Source organism: Podarcis erhardii (assembly GCF_964252035.2).
Source record: "Podarcis erhardii genome assembly, chromosome: 2".
Lineage (NCBI taxonomy): Eukaryota > Metazoa > Chordata > Lepidosauria > Squamata > Lacertidae > Podarcis > Podarcis erhardii.
The window spans coordinates 109,905,608-109,919,869 of NC_138498.1; the positions used below are offsets into that span (position 1 = coordinate 109,905,608).

Here is a 14,262-nt window from a genome sequence, read left to right on the forward strand (position 1 = left end):
GTATATTATTATTTATACAGCATATTTCCAAGTGTTCGAAGTACTTCACATGTATTATCCAGTAACCCTTACAACAGCCTTTAAGGAAAATTAGTATTATAAATTATCCCCATACAGCAGATGAGGTGCTGAGATTGAGAAAACACTGGCTTGCCCAAGGGTATTTCTATCTCAAGCAAGATCTGAATTAGAGACTTCCTAGCTTACCAAAACTCTGGGCCTGTCCACACTGGAGTAAACCACACATTTGTACCTGCTTGTCTCCCTATTAAAGTAGGGTCACCCTCTCCACCTGTTTCGTTCCAGATCTTTTACCCCTTTAAATGTCGGCTTTTGAGATTTCCCCTTTTGTACAGCGATATCAAATTCACCCTGTGGGGCCCAGATAGTGGGCCATTGCTTCCGAACCCAAACCATCTTGCAAAAGCTAAAATGCACCAGAAACACACTTTTAAACAGTCCTGTTTCAGTTAACAATGGAACAGCAGCCTCCTTCCTGGAGAGCTGGTCACCGTTTATGCAGCGCTTCTCCCAAAACACTTCACAGGAGTTTATCTCAAGCGCTTGTACAACAGCCCAACCTAGTAGGCCCGGTATTACCCTCACGTTGCGCTGTGTAGGAGCGGTGAACTGAGAGAATGCCGCACAATGAACAGAAAGAAGATACAGTACAGGGCTTTTATTTCAGCTCACCCCGTTCAGCTACTGCACCACTCCAGCGCAGGCAGAGGAGGAAGAGGCAGGGCAGCAGAGCTGGCGGTGGCCATCTGTCAGGGATACTTTAGTTGAGATCCCTGCATTGCAGAAGGGGGTTGGGCTTGATGACCCCCAGGATCCCTTCCAGCTCTGGAATTCTAGGACTGAGGCAGGCACCTGAAGCGCACCTGCAACCTGAAGCACAACGAAGCACAGGAGATCTCTGTGGAGAGGGCTTGGGCTCGGGGGCTAAGCCTGCCCACCTGAGCCCAAGGCGCCCGTTCTTAAGACGGCGCGGTGTTTTGAACCGGCTGCCAGGGAGAAGCCAGAGGGGCGGGGATCTCAAGGCGCGGAGGGGCTGCAAGAAGGGCAGTTTCAGAGGGGGCTTTAGAGGGGCAATTACGGGAGGCCCCGCAAAGCCCGCCGCTCCTCCGCGCAGCACGGCCGCAATTACGGCAGCCCCGCCGCCCCGCTTTGGCCCTCACTTTCCCGCCCCGCGAACATGTGGGCGACGGCTGACGGGGCGAACCGCACGGCCTGCTGGAAGTCCGGCCAACCGCCGGCCCCCTCCTCCCACTTCCACAACAAACCCGTTCCGTAAACGCCACCACAGGAAGCGGCTCCTACATGACCGGAAGCGACGCTCTGGGCTCCGCCGAGGCCATAGAGCTACAGGTTGAATCGTTTTCCCGCCCCCCCCGGCCGCTCTGGGAAGCGGCTCTGAGGTCACCGGAAGCGACGCTCTGAGCGCCGCCGAGACCATAGAGCTACAGGTTGATTCATTCTCCCGGCCGCTTTCGCTATCTCCGCTTTCCATAGACGTGTGGCGTGCGGGTAGACTCACAAAAGGCGTCGCCTTCCGGGTTCCTTTCGCTCCCCCCGTCCTGCGGCTCCCAGCAACTCCTATTCGGGAGCATTGCTGCCTCCAGCTGCTGCGGAAGAGCCTAGCTGTCGCGGCTAGTACCTAATCCTCTTTTAGAGTCAACCTGGTTGGTGGCCATCCCTGCCTCCTGTGGGAGGGAGTTCCGCAGTTTACCTGTGAAGAAGCGCTTCCTTTCACCTGAATCTTCCAACCATTGCCTTCATCGGGTGCCCACGAGTTTTGGTGTGACCAGAGAGGGAGAACTCTTCTTTCGCCACTTTCTTTTATATATATATATATATAGTTTCTACTTTTCAAGTTTATACATTTCACTATTTTTTACCATCATTTTGACATTTCAAAGCTTGACTTCCCTCCCCCTCTTTCTGCGCTTCCTTAAATCTATTTTTAATATCTTCTGCATATCCACATGAACTTAATTTGCTCATTTCTTCATCTTCTTTAAATATATACTCTTATGAAGCTGCATAATTTCATGTAGCTTCTCACTGGCCTTTTCTCGAAACCAAAAAGTTCCCGTTGCAGCAACTTTTCCACACAGGTGTTAGGGTGCACACAATCCACAGAAAACCAATACTTCACCCTTCAAAGTTTAGGAAATGTTCCCCCTAGGAAATGACACATTATTTTTGCTCACAAAGCACTGCCCCCCCCCAAGCCATTTGGCTCTCCTAATGACTCTAAATATTTCCTCTGCAGAAGAGAAATGTTTCCCAGTAGCTCTTTTGCTTCCAAATCCTTCAAATCCTGCCCTAAGGGCATATTTTGTGTATGAATAGGGTGGGCCTGTGACCTGGATTCAAGAACTAATCTATTTACCATCTTAAAGGAATAGCCAAACTACAATTCTCAGCATCCTTAACAGACTACAGTTTCTGGGATTCTCTCCATGACTATTGAACTGATGTAAAACTAATTACAGGTAAGAAAATCAGCCCTGAGTGTTCACTGGAAGGACAGATCCTGAAGCTGAGGCTCCAGTACTTTGGGCACCTCATGAGAAGAGAAGACTCCCTGGAAAAGACCCTGATGCTGGGAAAGATGGAGGGCGCAAGGAGAAGGGGACGACAGAGGACAAGATGGTTGGACAGTGTTCTCGAAGCTACCAGCATGAGTTTTACCAAACTGCAGGAGGCAGTGGAAGACAGGAGTGCCAGGCGTGCTCTGGTCTAGGGGGTCACGAAGAGTCGGACACGACTAAACGACTAAACAACAAGCCGTGTTGGTCTGCCATAGAGAAACAAAATAAAAAAAATCTTTCCAGTAGCACCTTAGAGACCGACTAAGTGTGTAAAACTGCTTTCAATGTATGGTATGAGATATGACCATAGGTAAATGTAGATAAGGAACCCAGGAGAAAAAAGGTCAACAACTTTGGCTGACCCCCCAAACAAAAATCCTGGCTATGGCCATGTCCAGGAGCACCTAATTTTATAGTGCTGGGGAGAACTATAAGGTGCTTCAGCCCTTTCTGGTTGTCTGGTTGTGAGATCAGTGGATGGACAATGGGAGCTGCTCTAAGTGTGCTAGTTGTTTTGCCGCACAAGCATTTCAGCTTGACATGTGGAAAGACCCCGCTTCTCCCTGCCAGGTGGCTGCTTTGGGGGTTCTCCTGACACCCCCCCCAAACCAGTCTCAGGAATGTCGAGGGAATGCAGGGTAAGGTTTCCAGACGTCCCCGTTTCCCGGGGACAGTCCCCAGAAGTCCCCTGACAAAATCCATCTGTTTAGTAGGAAGTTGAAAAGTGTCCCCCGGAATCAGTTACCCGCTAGGGGAGTATGGTTATGTAAGCTTTCAGAATATTTAGAATTAGCCAAATTGACAGATATAATAAGACAAAAGCCAAAAAGTGAAGTGAAAAAGGAAGGGGAGTGCCTAAATGAATACCTTAAAAGCCAAGGTTCGAGGACAGAAATCTGGCTGAGTCTGGAATAACCTTGTGAAGTGAAAGGGCAAGAAAGAGGGATTTATAGCTAGATGTTAGGATAGAGATGATAAGGAAGCATCAGAAGCATCTTGCTCAAAAATCCTATTAGAAGTGGAAGGATCATTAGGCGCGAGTGATCATGCTCTTCTGAAGTTTACTATACAGCGGAAAGGATCAGCCAAGCATACTAGGACTCAATTTATTGACTTTAAGAAAGCCGACTTCATAAAACTTAGGGAAGTGCTGGGTGAGATCCCATCGACAGCAATATTAAAAGGAAAGGGAGTTCATGATGGCTGGGAGTTTGTTAAGAGGGAGATAGTAAAAGCACAACTTCAGGCAATACCAATGAGACGGAAACACGGAAGGTGCCTAAAGAAGCCAGGGTGGCTATCTAAAGAACTTTTAACTGAGTTAAGATTAAAAAAGGATGTGTACAAAAAATGGAAAAGGGGGGAAACCACCAAAGAGGAATTCAAACAAATAGCCAGCACTTGTAGACACAAAGTCAGAAAAGCTAAAGCACAGAATGAACTCAGGCTTGCTAGAGAGGTTAAAAGCAACAAAAAAGGCTTTTATGGGTATGTTCGTAGCAAAAGGAAGAACAAAGAAACAGTGGGGTCACTCAGAGGAGAAGATGGTGAAATGCAAACAGGGGACACAGAAAGGGCTGAACTCCTCAATGCCTTCTTTGCCTCAGTCTTCTCCGATAAAGAAAACAATGCCCGACCTGAAGAATTTGGAGCAAATGATTCAGCAGAGGAAACACGGCCCAGAATAACTAAGGAGATAGTACAAGAATACTTGGCTAGTTTAGATGTATTCAAGTCTCCAGGGCCAGATGAACTGCATCCAAGAGTATTAAAAGAACTGGCAGATGTGATCTCAGAACCACTGGCAGTCATCTTTGAGAATTCCTGGAGAACAGGCGAAGTCCCGGCAGACTGGAGGAGGGCAAATGTTGTCCCTATTTTCAAAAAGGGGAAAAGAGAGGACCCAAATAATTACCGCCCAGTCAGTCTGACATCAATACCAGGGAAGATTCTGGAGCAGATCATTAAGCAAACAGTTTGTGAGCACCTAGAAAGGAATACTGTGATCACCAATAGTCAGCATGGATTTCTGAAAAATAAGTCGTGTCAGACTAACCTGATCTCGTTTTTTGACAGAATTACAAGCCTGGTAGATGAAGGGAACGCAGTGGATGTAGCCTACCTTGATTTCAGCAAGGCATTTGACAAGGTGCTCCATGATATTCTTGTAAAGAAGCTGGTAAAATGCGGACTTGACTATGCTACCACTCAGTGGATTTGTAACTGGCTGACTGACCGAACCCAAAGGGTGCTCATCAATGGTTCCTCTTCATCCTGGAGAAGAGTGACTAGTGGGGTGCCACAGGGTTCTGTCTTGGGCCCGGTCTTATTCAACATCTTTATCAACGACTTGGATGATGGACTCAAGGGCATCCTGATCAAATTTGCAGATGACACCAAACTGGGAGGGGTGGCTAACACCCCAGAGGACAGGATCACACTTCAAAATGACCTTGACAGATTAGAGAACTGGGCCAAAACAAACAAGATGAATTTTAATAGGGAGAAATGTAAAGTATTGCACTTGGGCAAAAAAAATGAGAGGCACAAATACAAGATGGGTGACACCTGGCTTGAGAGCAGTACATGTGAAAAGGATCTAGGAGTCTTGGTTGACCACAAACTTGACATGAGCCAACAGTGTGACGCGGCAGCTAAAAAAGCCAATGCAATTCTGGGCTGCATCAATAGGCGTATTGCATCTAGATCAAGGGAAGTAATAGTGCCACTGTATTCTGCTCTGGTCAGACCTCACCTGGAGTACTGTGTCCAGTTCTGGGCACCACAGTTCAAGTAGGACACTGACAAACTGGAACGTGTCCAGAGGAGGGCAACCAAAATGGTCAAAGTCCTGGAAACGATGCCTTATGAAGAACGGCTAAGGGAGCTGGGCATGTTTAGCCTGGAGAAGAGGAGGTTAAGGGGTGATATGATAGCCATGTTCAAATATATAAAAGGATGTCACATAGAGGAGGGAGAAAGGTTGTTTTCTGCGCTCCAGAGAAGCGGACACGGAGCAATGGTTCCAAACTACAAGGAAGAAGATTCCACCTAAACATTAGGAAGAACTTCCTGACAGTAAGAGCTGTTCGACAGTGGAATTTGCTGCCAAGGAGTGTGGTGGAGTCTCCTTCTTTGGAGGTCTTTAAGCAGAGGCTTGACAACCATATGTCAGGAGTGCTCTGATGGTGTTTCCTGCTTGGCAGGGGGTTGGACTCGATGGCCCTTGTGGTCTCTTCCAACTCTATGATTCTATGATTCTATGATTCTATGATTCTATGAAAACAGGAAGATACAATGAGAGGTAAAGGAGGTGCTGTGTGATTGGCGGAAGTCAATGTTTGTTTTTCCTTTTTAGTGTTTACATTATTAATTTGTAAGATTTGGATTTGTTTTTTTAGTGCTTGTTTCTGTTTTGTGTATTTTTGTGTGTGTTTTGTGTGTGTGTGTGGAAAACACTAATAAAATTTACTAAAAAAGAAAAGGAAAAGAAAAAAGTGTCCCCGGATTCACTGAAAAAAATGTGGTAACCTTAAGCAGGGGGAAGAGAGGGAGAAAGCCTCATTGTGCAAGCAGAAGTCCTTGCATTGGGCTTCCATTGATGGGGCTGTTGTAATGAATATAGTATAAGTCGGTGTTCTTCAGCTGCGGGTCCCTAGATGTTGTTGGATTACAATTCCCATCAACTCCAGCCAATTTAGCCAATGGTCAGTGATGATGGAAGTTGCAATTCTGGCAACGACCCAAAGTGGAAGAACACCACAGTAAGTGGCAGTTTCAGAACAAACTCCTTGACATCTCTGTCGATTTCATCCTGTTAAAAGCTTAGAGTGCAGGAGAGAAGGCACAGCAAGCTTTTTTGTTGTTGTTGTTTAATAAAAATGGGATATTCCTGGAGTAGAACATATGAGAACAGAATGATCGGAAGGCAGAAAGCTGCAATGGCAGGAGCTAGAGAATCCAGGACCAGTTGGACAGGTAGGCGTAGAATATATGGGTGTGTTTGTTTTTTCAGAGAATTGAATGTACTTTGCTAAGTTATTGCTGCCCATGGTGTGCATACTCATCCCACTCTAGGATAAAGGAGATCAAAAATATCCCAGATTATCTAATTTTAATTCCTTTGTTTTGTTTTTTCGGGATGGTGTTGGTTAAATGTTTAGCTGGAGTTGGTGGTTATTTTAATTTGGATGTAACTGTAAACTCTTCATTGTTGTTGTTACTGATCTCTCTTGATTTATTGGTTTGTTTGTTGCTTGTGTAGGATATTTTTTTTTAATGTTTGATGTTTTGTTACGTTTCTATGTGTGTTGTAAGCTGCCCAGAGTGGCTGCGGAAACCCAGCCAGATGGATGGGATATAATTTTTTTAAAAATAAAACATTATCTCACCTAAGATCCAAACATTAAAATGGTAATCAGTGATCCCATGTGTTCAATCCACCTTCAGAAGCGAAGGCTAATCCCTGGAGTGTAGGTGTGTTCTATGGTTGGGATGAAAACCAAATTGCCCACAATTGAGAAGTCACTTTCTCTCTGTTGGCGCCATCTAAGAGGACACTGTTGTTGCTCAAGGACCACTGTGGCTAGGCATGGCTCACATCTGGCTACTTGCATCTTGCATTTTTCTCTGCTTTGTAGCAGGAGGTAAGCCCAACAACTAATAATAATACAGTGGTGCCCCGCAAGACGAATGCCTCGCAAGACGGAAAACCCGCTAGACGAAAGGGTTTTCCGTTTTGGAGGTGCTTCGCAAAACGAATTTCCTATGGGCTTGCTTCGCAAGATGAAAATGTCTTGCGAGTTCCTACGGGTTTTTTTTCCCTCCCCCCCTTTTATAAGCCGCTAAGCCGCTTATCAGCTGATCCGCTAAGCCGCTAAAAGCCGCTAAGCCGCTAATAGCGCTAATCCGCTAAGCCGTCAATGGGCTTGCTTCGCAAGACGAAAAAAACGCTAGACGAAGAGACTCGCGGAACGGATTCTTTTCGTCTTGCGAGGCACCACTGTAATAATAATTAGGGGTACGTATATCCTGATGTTGGGAAAGATTGAGGGCACAAGGAGAAGGGGACGACAGAGGATGAGAATGGTTGGACAGTGTTCTCGAAGCTACCAACATGAGTTGGTCAAACTGCGAGAGGCAGTGGAACACAGGAGTGCCTGGCGTGCTCTGGTCCAGCGGGTCACGAAGAGTCGGACACGACTAAACAACTAAACAACAACAACAAAAATACCCTTAAACATTTTGTGAATATAAGTTTGGCCTCATTGAGGGGCAATATTTCAATATGAGTAGGAAAATGAGAGTACCCCTAAACATTTTTTAAGAAAAAAGCACTAATTTAATAACAACAACAACAACAACAACAACAACAACAACAACAATACATGGGATGCCACTGGTCTGGGCATCGTGTCCCACCACCCTTTCCCCCATCCGCCACATACATTTAAAGCGTATTTAAAACACATGGCTTCCTCAAAGGATTTTTGGGACCTGTAATTTACCCCTTACAGTTTTTCGATTCTCCGCACCTTTAACAAACTCCAGTTTCCAGGAGTCATTGAGGAAAGCTATGTGTTTCAAACGTATGACCTATAAGTCAAACCCCCAATTTGCTTCTCCCCCTCAAGGTAAATTACAAGGTAATTTATTGTTCTTAATTGTAGAATTAGATCAGATAGCTTTGCCACTTGGTCCCAGGTGATATTGCAATATCTGTGAACGATACAAGCATACACTTCCTCAGAATCTTCGCCATCTGCCGCCTTTCTGTAAACCCCCACTTTCATGCAGCCCATGATATCATGAGGACAACTACATATCCAAAATGCTTTTGAACTTGGGAAAGACAAATCGGTGTCAGAACTCAGTTTTCTTAAGGCTACCAGTCGTTTCAATCCTTATTGTAGACAGTTTGTATGGCACTTTGTATTTTATTGTACTGGTATACTGGTATAATTGCTGCACATTGCCTTGGTGATATGAAAACGTTTTAGGAAATAAACAGCAAGTCATCTCAAAGGTTAACTCTGAAGGGGGGGAAAGGGAGAATGAGTGCTCTAAGAATATGCAGTTGCTTGGGAATATTGATTATGTATTTGTCTGATATATTGTAATGGTTTGTTTTAAGAAGTCCTGAGAATGTTCTAATGTCCGTATACACAAACTGAGTTGCTTTTTGGATTATGTTTGAAATGCTTTAGCATTGGATCGTTAATGCTATTTAACACTGTCTTTGGGAGCCATTGTCACTCATTCCTGAGGAGCTAAAGCAGTTATATATATAAAAAGGTAAAGGACCCCTGGATGGTTAAGTCCAGTCAAAGGCGACTATGGGGTTGCGGCGCTCATCTCGCTTTCAGGCCAAGGGAGCCGGCGTTTGTCCACAGACAGCTTTCCGGGTCATGCAGCCAGCATGATGAAACCGCTTCTGGAGCAATGGGACACCGTGACGGAAACCAGAGCGCACGGAAACACCGTTTACCTTCCCGCCACCGCGGTACCTATTTATCTACTTGCACTAGTGTGCTTTCGAGCTGCTAGGTTGGCAGGAGCTGGGACAGAGCAACGGGAGCTCACCCCGTCGCGGGGATTCGAACTGCCGACCTTCTGATCGGCAAGCCCAGGAGGCTCAGCAGTTTAGACCACAGCGCCACCCACATGCTTGTTCCAGAGGAGCTAAAGCAGTTCTACTACAGCGCCTGTTACACTCCTTGCACACGGCACTATGTCATGACATAGCAATGCGAACAGCACCGTGTCATGATATAGCTCCATTTTCATGAGCATTGCTGGTTAAGGAGAAAAGGAGGAGAAAGATAATATCTCTTTTCACTATCCAGCATCTAGATAAACTTGATCTGGAGACACTTGCTAATGTGGATCCTAGGAGCAACCGCATTATTATTTTTAATGCTCTTTCTTAATGACAGATGCTGTTGTCTGCCGACAGTGTGCTACCATGAGGCCATGGATACCATGCATGCCGTTAGGGAAAAGATGCGCTGCCATAAAGAACAGAATGGTCTGCATAATCTTGAAAATCTACAAAGGTAAGGTGTCTTGTCTTCTTAGCAACCTTGACCTTTTCCTTGCAAGCTAGCACTTATTTCAAGACCATTGCTTTTGGGGAAAGTCATATTGTGTTGGCCTGTGGATTATAACAACAACAACAACAACAACAACAACAACAACAACAACAACAACAACAACAAGTTTATACCCCGCCCATCTGGCTGGGCTTCCCCAGCCACTCTGGGTGGCTTTCAACAAAATTTTAAAATACAGTAATGCATCAAACATTAAAAGCTTCCCTAAACAGGGCTGCCTTCAGATGTCTTCTAAAAGTCTGGTAGTTGTTGTTCTCTCTGACATCTGGTGGGAGGGCGTTCCACAGGGTGGGTGCCACTACCAAGAAGGCCCTCTGCTGGGTTCCCTGTAACTTGGCTTCTCACAGTGAGGGAACCGCCAAAAGGCCCTTGGCGCTGGACCTCAGTGTCCGGATAGAACGGTGGGGGTGGAGATGCTCCTTCAGATATGAATACAGCTCCCACTGGGGCATCAATCCCCCGGATGGCCTTAGATAGGTCGGGACTCACAGCTAGGTCTGGTCTACTGACGAACGAAGGTGAGGCACCTACCTTGAGTGGTGGAAGAAGTCCAAGAGGTGGTGCCTGCCTCACCTCCGCCACTCACCCCCCTCCACCGCCAGTGGAGAAGCAGTGGCTAGTGTGTCGTGGGCAGCAGGGCGGGGTGGCGGCACGTTCCTGTTTCACCTCAAGCAGAACATGAATAACAACACGAATCAAAATGCTTTCCTTTCTCCCCTTGCCTCTTCCCACCACCTCAGGTTACCAGCTGTGGCAGAAGGTCATGGGCTGCACAAATGTGGATGACAACAGGTGTAAGCAATGGAATTTTGACAAGCGCACTGGCAAACTGTATACATTCTCCTGTTGCGCCGATAAAAATTATTGCACTCAGCAATAATAGATGGCAGTGTTGCGTGTCTTAGTTCTTTGTGTGACGTTGAGAGAAGAACGAAGAGGGGCCGAAGCGACCAGAAGTCTTTCAGTTAATTAACAGATACCGAAAAAGTGAGTGTTTGTTCAGCCGTCAGTCGCGCCATCTCCCATGGACACTGTGAGGGCCACAAATCTAGGCAGCTTTAAACAAATCCAGCGGCCACTATTCACCATGGCCACATGCTACTTAAAGGGCCAGAGGCAAATATGAGCTGTTGAGGATCATGAGTGGAAGAATGTTTCTGTGGTCATGTGGGCTGCCTTTAGACCTATGGTTGGCACTGTAAGGAGAAGAATGGCTGGACCTGAGAGGCCTGTGGTCCGATTTGGCAGTGCTCTTCTTTTTATGCTTTTATTCTCTGGGATAGCTCAGTCAGTAGAGCATGAGACTCTTAATCTCAAGGTCATGGGTTTGAACCTGATGTTGTGCAAAATAACCCTGCATTGCAGAGGTTTGGACCAGATGACTCCATGGTCCCTCCCTTCTATAGCTAAGCATGTGGCCCTTTCTTTCTTTGAGATTTCCATTTGCCACCACGGGCAGGGAAACGGGGAGAATGCAAACACTGGGAGCAAAGTCCTCTCTTGTTGTATTGGGTGGCCACGTTGATGTGGAAACTGGAAGAGTAATTCTAGCCCACTTGTGACCCCCCCCCCTTAAGCCAAGCTGCATCAGGGAATGTGGAAGAATAGGCTGATTTGTGGCGCAACAGACTCCAGCCAATCAATTCTGCCCACGGCCAGTTTCTGCTTCCAACATGCAGTCACAGTGTGATCTTGGTTCCCTTTAAGGTTTGCAAATTACAGATGTGCAGACCAGCAAATTAAGCACTGGCTTACCTTGCCCCTGACCTAGGTAAAGGGTAAAGGGACCCCTGACCATTAGGTCCAGTCACGGACAACTCTGGGATTGCGGCGCTCATCTCGCTTTATTGGCCGAGGGAGCCAGTGTACAGCTTCCGGGTCATGTGGCCAGCATGACTAAGCCACTTCTGGCGAAACCAGAGCAGCGCAGGGAAATGCCGTTTACCTTCCCGCCGGAGCGGTACCTATTTATCTATTTGCACTTTGATGTGCTTTCGAACTGCTAGGTTGGCAGGAGCAGGGACTGAGAAATGGGAGCTCACCTCGTCAGGGGATTTGAACCACCGACCTGATCGGCAAGCCGTAGGCTCTGTGGTTTAACCCACAGCACCACCCACGTCCCTCTGCCCCTGACCTGCAGATATAGAAAAAAAGAGAGAGAGAGACTGTCGCTGAACACATGTCCTTTAGTTTTAAAATAGTTGATGGGATTGTGGCACAACCGAGTCCAGTCAATCAGTGCTACTTACAACCAGTTTTCGCTGTCAGCTTGCAGACCTGGTTTTCTAAGATGAAACTACTGGAGAAGAAGAGATACATTTAAATGAAGCACAGTGAGACTCTTTACAAACTGGTCCCATTCATCTACAAACTATATATTTGGTCTCATGGCCAAAGTAAATGTGATGCTAAACACACATCATTAGAACACCCAGTTTGTCATGGGGTTTGTAGGATTTCATTGGGACTGCTGTCCTCCATACATGCATGTCCTCAGTGCTGGTAATAGCATTCTAAGCTGCTTCCCTGAAGGTTTACAATGTGGGAATAGGCAGTACCCCCACCCTTCTAAGTAACTTTCTTAAACCAAATAAAACCAAACAAAGTTTCATAAAATGGATCAAATACACCCAGGACAATTATTTTTCTGCACCACAAATTACATCTCAAACAGTATCCAGTGCATGGCAAATCCATCATATATCATCCAAAACCAGTTTGAAGTCCATATCGTGATATCATGATTTCATAATTTTTGTCCTGGCAATAAAGGTAAAGGGACCCCTGACCATTAGTCCAGTCGTGGCCAACTCTGGGGTTGCGGCGCTCATTTCGCTTTATTGGCCGAGGGAGCCGGTGTACAGCTTCCAGGTCATGTGGCCAGCATGATTAAGCCGCTTCTGGCGAACCAGAGCAGCGCACAGAAACACCATTTATCTTCCCGCGGGAGCGGTACCTATTTATCTACTTGCACTTTAACGTGCCTTCGAACTGCTAGGTTGGCAGGAGCAGAGACTGAGCAACAGTAGCTCACCCCGTTGCGGGGATTCAAACTGCCGACCTTCTGATCGGCAAGTCCTAGGCTCTGTGGTTTAACCCACAGTGCCGCCACGTAACATATCACAGATCATTGTGTGTGGGGGGGGGGGCTATGCAAAAAACACAATGTGGGAAAACCCATGAAGTCAGCCAATGTTTGTATCGATTGCTGCAGTAAATCACACAAGCAGGTGCTGGCAAAAATCACAATGCAGGAAAGGCCATGAAGCTAGCCAATAATATAATAATATTTCCCCAGCCACTCTGGGCAGTTCCCAATCGTATATTAAAAACACAATACAACATTAAACATAAAAAACTTCCCTAAACAGGGCTGCCTTCAAATGTCTTCTAAAAGTCAGATAGTTGTTTATTTCCTTGACATCTGATGGGAGGGCGTTCCACAGGGCGGGTACCACTACCGAGAAGGTTCCCTGTAACCTCACTTCTCGCGGTGAGGGAACCACCAGAAGGCCCTTGGCGCTGGACCTCAGTGTCTCAACATAGCTCCATCCATATTTTAGAGATCATGATACATTGGTATATCACAATGTTTAGCTGGTAGTTGATAGCTCAGTTGGTAGAGCATGAGACTCTTAATCTCAGGGTTGTGGGTTCAAGCCCCACATTGGGTGAAAGATTCCTGCATTGCAGGGTGTCAGACTAGATGTCCCTCGTGGTCCCTTCCAGCTCTATGATTCTATGAAATATACCACTATACTGAAAAATGAGATATGGCCCAGCCCTAGTTACCACATTCTGCACAAGAGTAACCCCAACAGTAACCACAATCAGTGGTATTTTTCTAGAAAAGGAGGTGCCGGAACTCACCATGAACCCCTCCCTTCTTCTCTTATACAGTCATACCTTGGGTTACAGACGCTTCAGGTAGTGTTTTTTTGGGTTGTGGACCGCCAAAACCTGGAAATACCGGAACAGGTTACTTCTGGGTTTGGGCGGTTGCACATGCGCAGAAGTGCTAAATCGCGCTTTGCGCATGTGCAGAAGTGCTGAGTCGAAACCCACGCAGATGCGACGCTGTGGGTTGTGGACGCTGCGGGTTGCGAACGTGCATCCCGCACGGATCACGTTCACAACCCGAGCATCCACTGTAATGGCAATGGTGCCCACCTGAGAGATGCTGGAACTGAGTTCCGGAATGTTCCGGCTGGGAAAAAAAAAAAGCCCTGACCCAGTGGCATAGCGTGGGGGGTGCAGGGGGGACCGGGCGCAACATCTTGGGGGGGGGCACGCTCGCCGCCTCCGGAGTCGCCGAAGAGCCTCGGGCGCAGGCTGTAGCAGAGCCCCATGTCTCGCGGAACCGACGAGCTGTGCGCGCGTCCGGGCTGAAGGCGTCCGGCAGGCAGCGGCTCTCAGCGCTCGCCACGGTCCCCGCGCGTCAGGGCCAGGGAGGGCACGCCAGGCAGCCCCTCCTCACAGCCCCGCCGCCGCTGCTGCAGCTGCTGGGCCATGTTGCATTTTCCTCGCCTCTCTGCCCTCCTCCTCCTCCA

The 14,262-nt window shown here is 47.1% G+C and overlaps 1 long non-coding RNA gene across 1 annotated transcript; it reads left to right on the forward strand.

The window, feature by feature from the left end:
- The first annotated feature begins 6,650 nt into the window (after positions 1–6,650).
- LOC309337369 lies at positions 6,651–10,601 on the forward strand. The gene is made up of 3 exons (XR_014154216.1): positions 6,651–7,246; positions 9,536–9,655; positions 10,453–10,601. It is a non-coding gene; the product is annotated as an uncharacterized lncRNA (long non-coding RNA).
- Positions 10,602–14,262: the final 3,661 nt, after the last annotated feature.